General features: G+C 31.6%; 1 protein-coding gene across 2 annotated transcripts in view; it reads right to left on the minus strand.

Moving 5' to 3' along the window:
- Nucleotides 1-7,368, minus strand: part of LOC126828722 (gelsolin-like protein 2) — a 30,531-nt gene that overhangs the window by 22,802 nt on the left and 361 nt on the right. The window contains exon 1 of one of the 2 annotated variants that reach the window (XM_056102103.1): nt 7,254-7,362. The exons of the other annotated variant lie outside the window; for it this stretch is intronic. The gene's annotated coding sequence lies outside the window, so the exon portion shown is untranslated. Of the gene's footprint in view, nt 1-7,253; nt 7,363-7,368 lie in introns of those variants that run through there. 2 annotated transcript variants of the gene reach the window in all.

A 7,368-nucleotide genomic window follows, 5' to 3' on the forward strand; every position in this document is an offset into this window, starting at 1 on the left:
CAGGTTTCATCACTCTCACTTAATTAGAATTAAAGTTATCGTGTCCCAAAGCATCAACCAATCAAATTGCTTATCTCTGCTTACCCTAAGCCGAAAATGATCATCTTCTAAATCGATCAAGGCATTGGTCTAATAAACACCTACACCAAGTTTGAACATTCTAGCTCAATTAGAAAGAGAGTTATTGTGTCCCAAAAAGTGTGACGGACAGACGGACGGACGGACAGACGGACCCATTTTAATAGTCCCCTGATTTCTTCGAAAGGCGGGGGACAACAATGTATGTAAATAGATTTAAACGTTAAACAAGGATGTAAGATTAAACATGACCTGACCTTTAATCATGTTATAATACCTGATGTGTTACCAACCTTCCTGGTGTTTCAAAATAAACATTAAAATCCCCAGATTGATTATATGTGTATAAAAATAGATCTCCGTAAAGATGCAATATGTAAGAGCCTATAATCAACTATAGACCATTGGATGACCGAGATTTAAATAGATCAGAACACCCACGAGATTTTAAAATTTAAAGATAAAATAGATAATCAAGACTTAGTCTCCATTGTCAAGTACCGTTGCTACATGTATGTTGCTACATCTTCAAACACTGATAACTTCACTCTGAATACAGTAATTTGAATGAAATTTTCAATATATTCATCTTTCATTATCTACAGCAAGAATGGGGAGTTCTTTATCCAAATCTTACATAATGCATCTTTAACATTACTGGGGGGGGGGGGGGTGAAAAAGGATTGATGCACAAACTTTGTATTTAATACACATATATTTTTCAAATGCTCACATTTTATACCCAATCATTCTTTGTCCTTGTTGTTCCTGTACTAGAACAGTAGGACATTAAACCCTATCTTTATTGTGAGCCAAACTTGTCAAATCTACTGGTACATAAGGTAGGATTCCTTCATTATTTTATCAATTATTTATAGTATTAGCTTACTCATCAATTTCAGCCAACAATTCTATTTTTATTGTTCACTGAAATTGTCAAAGTTTCAGTTAAAAATAAGTTGTAAGAGGAAATTGATGACTTAATTAAACTTAGTGGAACATATCTTGATTCATCTCTAATAGTTCAATATTTCATCAGATTCTATAGATAAATTATGCATAATCAATACATCCTAATCAAAAGGTGTACAAGATGGCATCAGGTCACAGGAAAAATAAAGCAGTAGATCTATGATAGTAACAGATTCCCCTTGGACTTCATTTTGTTTTAAAAAATTCACATCATCAATAATATATGTACAAACGTACATTGATAGGTAATACTTGAAACTATACTGGCAAATTGAACTTTAATGAATGAACCTAAATGAACCTTTAATATCTTGAAACTTTTGTTTTAATCAACCTGGTGAGCCTTTATTGTTTAGATCTATCATTTGAAACTTTTGTTTTGATCTATCTGTTGAAACTTTTAGTTTAGATCTATCTATTGAGACTTTGGTTTTGATCTATCTATCTGAACTGTTGGGACTTTGGTTTAGATCTATCTATCTGAACTGTTGGGACTTTGGTTTAGATCTTTCTGTTGAGACATGAATAATTTTATCACAGTCCGATATACTATAAAGTAAGCTTCTATATATACTGTCATTTCAGTTAGGAAATTTGTTGATGTTGGCAAATACTGACAACAGAATGACTAATAACAGCTGCGATTACAGTCTTGAACAGGTCATGGCTGACATACATGTATATACAAGATAATATTTGGTATGATCATTTGGACAAGCTATCCTTTTGGGATTTAAAGATAAATAGATCATCTATTCCCAGGGCTGGCTTAAGCAGGCATGGGGTCTCTGGCTGAAAATGTCACTGAGGCCCTTGCGTCAATAGTGAAAAGGTGGCAAATTCTGGTCATTGTCCATCACACTTACACAAATGCAAAGTTATACAATTATAAAGTCATACAATTATAAAACATTACATGTATGTTAAAGATAAATTAATATGGTGGCCTCTGACTGAAACACCCGTCAGCCACCCTTAATCCGTCCCTGTCTATTCCATCTGCAAATATTTGTTTTATATGAAAATATGGTTCTTGGAATAAATTATATTAAGGAGTTTATTTAATCCATTTGAGTAAGAAGCTGGCTCGCTACCCTGGAGGTTTCGGGTTCGCTCCTAGTGTTGGCCAAGAAAGTTCCTCTGGATTTTCCGGCATGGTTTGCCCTTGTCGGTGGTGGAGAACGGAGGGTCTGAGAAGGACAGCTGTCTGGTCATTTGGATGGGACAAAACATTGAGCTCCTGTGTACACATTGATGTGCAAGTAAAGGAGCCCTGGAAGGTTTACAGTTATGTACTTACTGTAGGTGTGTCTCTCTAATTTTAGAGATTGATTAGGTAGATGTACCAAGTGCTAGCTAATAAATACTGCTACACTTTTATCAATCATTTACTGACTGTTGGCTAAACTAAGCTAAATTCAAACAATCTTATTATATATGAAGTGTTTGTTTATTTAAGGACAGCCCAACTCCACCCCCTTTACCAAAGACGCCCAATAACTGCCTCAAATCAATCAATCAAAATAATGCTGTTTTGACTCTCGAGGGTACATGTATCTAACTAAAAACAAATGCAGTCCGCCATACCCTCCTTTATCTTTTCAAACTTTTTTAAAAACATTTTATATTCCTAGCATAAATTTCATGTTAAACAGTATTTATTTGTAAGAACACAAATAAAATATTGTAATAAGATCATTGTTATATAATATAATTCCACAACATAAATCTATATGAAATTAGCTGGTGCATAGCCATTTTAAACAACTTACTCATAGGAAAGGTATGGTGTTCTCGTGTAAAATCAATTATAACTTCTGGTTTGAAAGCTAATTTATTTGGATATAAACAGTTCAGCACAATTAAACTGATATTTCATACAAACTAAATATATTAATGTATAACAAACTGTCTTGACAATTGTACGAAAAATATCCAAACAGTCTATGGGTAGAGGTCTCAATTTGGAACCAGTAATTGCTGTTAGTGTTTTAATTAAGCTTGATGTGTTGATTTGCTTAGTGAAGTAGGTATCAATCTGTCTATATTTAAAATGTTTAGGTTCACAGATTTAGCCAAAGTTGCGATTAATATTTTGAAAAAAAATGTTATTGTATAAATACTGTCCCATCACTAAACGAAATAACACATCACATCATTAACATTCAATTCTACAGGATTTTAACCTGGTGAATCTAACTCATATTTTAAAAATATTTATTTCAAAGCATTACTCTGTTCTGGTATTGTGTATACAGTCTGTCTTTTCTTATGCAGTAATCTTCTAATGAACATCGCCTTAAGATGATCACACAAATATGATCAATTTCAAGTTTTAGACAGATATGAGTCATCTGAGGTCAGGATGAACTGACAAACTTTACATTTCAAATATTGACTGTCTGTATATAAATTATAAAACATAGCTAATAGGTAAATATTCATTGTATGAAATTGTGTCTTTTAAACACAAATATGGTTGTATATATGCTTGGGGATATAAATAAATTTTGAACGGGCAGCAGCACAACCATCAAATTATTTTGATATGAAAGTGCTTTTAATGAGCACAGTTTATTTGTACATACACATGAGGTATAAATAAAAACTTATTATAGTTATTTCAAAATATATACTATTTTAATGTTAAATCTGAATCAATTTGAATAATATTTCAAGCAACATTTTTTTTTTAAAAATAAAACCATTCTTGATCGTGTGTAGTCCTAATCTCTATATTTAATCAATTCACCATATAATACATACAATTCAACTAAAAGCATGATGCACAATTACAATACATATTTTCAAGATTTGATTAAATTTCTATTTAGAAAATTACCATACATGTATAGTACATAAGAAAGAATCCCATTATTGATTCAACAATTTAAACTACATAAAGCCATTTCATTACTATATGACTCAGAGTTATAAATTCTTCAAATTCCTACTGTTCATAATATAGTCTTGCTACAACAATCCACAGTTGTGGTCTACATTTATCCTAATGATGATTTTGCTACAAATACTGTGAGACCCCAAGTAATATTTTCAAAAGGAAATTATTTCTTTTAATATTTCTACAAGGTCAACAACACTCAAAATTCAAACATTCACATGGCATAATTTCTCCAAAACATCAATAAATTGAAAGTATTTCCATTTGCAATCGTATGTTTATATACAGAATATTAATTGAACAGTTTTTTTAATTAGAGAATTTACAGTACTTATACAGTACTTATCTTCGGTGTCTGGAATTTTATTTGATGTGAAATTTGTGTAGTGACTTTGGGTAATTTGTGAAAGATTAGCTGGTTGATGCTTTAAGATTCATTATAAGTTGTACACAAGACCTGTCTTGTGTTTTTCAATCCAAATTGCTTTGATATCAGTCGGCCAGCGCCTTGGATTATCAATGAGTAGGTCCAGGGGGTATTTTGAATGTTATATAAGTTAGGTTGCCAGGCAATGAAACATACACATACAGCAGCTAAATCATCTGAGAGGCCGACAAGGGTTGTTGCATATTTATTCTTTATTAGTAACGGGAGGCATTTAAAAGACAATTTCACACAGATCGGATTACAATTTGAGGGTACACAAGGTTCTCCAAACTGAAACAAGGGCCATAATTCTGGAAGTAATTTACAGATATTGCTGAAATTCAACAGCGTTTTTCATTTTACTAATTTAAACAATGCATATAAATTTCATACAGATCAGATGATGACTTGTCGCTTAAATAGGCTTCTTCACCTCACTGATATAAACAACATACAATTTCAAAACAATCAGATGATAAATGTAGTCTGCAGAGTGTTCACAATGGTCATGTTAACATCCATTAAATTTTAGAACAAAACTTCAGTCCATTAAAAAAAAAACAACCCGTAGTAGACCAGATCATCTTACAATATTGTACCTCTGCACTGAACGGTATGGCCAACTAATCTAACATCTGGCTGTATATAATAAACACATCTGGAGTTCATCAGCAAATACATATAAATAAACTTCAAAAGGTATCAATACACTCTTAAGACCAACTAGAAATCAGCCTGATTTCTTCATGTTTAGGAATTTGACCTCAAAGATAATGGAAGTTTGTTGAAGAGAATCTTGTCATCAACTTCTCAAAGATAATAAATTGTCACCCAATTATTATCTATTTAGATGGTGCAGTGTATAAGTGTCATATTACACTGCTCTATATTTAGAATATAAAAGCTAGATGATTTGGAAATCAGGTTCTGTGGGATTTTCAATTGAAATTAAAATTAAAAATGAATAAGAGAATAAAAGAAAATAATCAAATTGAATGTAGAAATAAACAAATTTAATAACAATTTAATATAATAATTATATCATGAAAATAAAATTGATTCAAATATTACATAAAGTAATAATTAGCTTATTTAATTAGATGTAGCATCTTGTTTTAGCCAGGGTATACAAACATAAATTTCAAATTTTAAACCAAATCGGCTAAAAATTGTGACCTCTACACTGTTCACGAGCTCAAAACGTAATATTTCGTACAATCGGGGGCCATAATCCATGAAGTTACAGTCCGGTACATGCCAATATCGAAAGGAACCGAGATCTTAGGGGGATTAACCTATATTTCAAGTTTCATTGAAATTGGATAAAAATTGTGACCTGAAGAGTGTTCACAAACAATTGTGGACGTCCGGACGGATGGACAGAGCCGACGACAATATACATCCACATGAAAATGTCAGCGTATAAAAATGGATTCAAATATTACATAAAGTACCGGTAATAATATGCTTATTTAATGAGATGTAATATCTACAGCAACTTCTCTAAGCCAGGCTATAAAATATCTTACACTATTTTACTCATATACTTTGACATTGACCAATTTGATGTTATCCAATTAAATGATTTTGGACCTTTTTCCTGGGGAGATTAATATTCATAAGTAAAATAAGCGTTGTTGAGCACATTATCTTTGTATAACTCTTGCCAGTGGCATTTTACATTCATCTATGCATATTTATTTCCATAGAAAAGGGCCTATTGAGCCATCGTACATGTATTATATGTGACTACAAGGTACAATACTATTTACAAACTTATCAATTATTATTAAAGAAAATTTGATCCAAAAATATCTTATGTTCGTTCAAAAATATGAACATTTACGGATTTTTTAAATACAGGGAGAGGTTACCCCAAAACAATCTATTTGTTATTTAATATACAGCTTGAATATGAAATATATTTGGAAACAGGCGTTGCCATGCAAGAGACGCCAATTAGGTTTTATTTGGTATGTTGTTTATATACTAAGACCTACACACAAACGGTAATATTACTGGAAGCAACCATTTAGCTACCATATTTCATATCATTTCCCCCACTTTTGTTCAATTGAATTTTAACTTGGTGACCTTATCAAAGAAAGCTGTATTTTGACAATGGTCTATGATTATGTGCTATATACAATAATAGTTACAGCACTGGCATCCTTGACAACAGTCTGATTACAATGACAGCAATAGAGATCTTTCTGAAACCCAACTTTATATAGTAACTATTCCAATTTGCTCTGCAGTGGCACATTGAAGCAAATCTCAACTAAACTAATAAATACATATCGTAATAAAACTTGTTTTTTGCTCAGCTTAATTTTATTCGAAACCCTTCAATCAGTATATTGCTATCTCTCAAAATACAATCTACAATTCAATTTAGTATCAATATTTTCCTTTTGCTTTCGGAATATTTTCGGGATCACAGTTAGATGTTAATTTTTTCTTTTCAAATTAAATATCATCTCTGAAATGATTCTACTTGTACATGTTTCTGTTTTGTTTGTTCCATCTATGGTTTGTTTTAAAGTTCCCCTGTTATAACTTACAATGAGTATATATTTCTTTTCGATTTTAAAGACATTTTATAAAAATAATATATAAGGCCTGGGTTTGGATTCTAAATGAAAGTTTTTATAGCAAAACTACAATCTTTAATTTTAAATCATAAAAGCTAAGCAAAATATCAACTTTTTCAATGTAAAAACTGTTGATTACGGATATGTGCACATAGTAAGTAGTTTTCAAATATAGCTAAGACCCTTAACATCCTCAGAAAATTTCAAGTGCCCACGACCACGGGAACTGGTAGAGGTACGAAAGTGCAATAGCGCCTAACCATCTAATATACATACTTACACATCAAACGATAACGTTGTAAAATATCATTAACAATTCCCTGCCGCTGTTTGGAGTATTCCGAATACTTGATTACCTAGCCTTTCATTTCACAACTTTTATTTTCGGATATCCA

The sequence above is a fragment of the Patella vulgata genome, chromosome 7 (genome assembly GCF_932274485.2).
Source record: "Patella vulgata chromosome 7, xgPatVulg1.2, whole genome shotgun sequence".
In the NCBI taxonomy this organism is placed as follows: Eukaryota; Metazoa; Mollusca; class Gastropoda; family Patellidae; genus Patella; species Patella vulgata.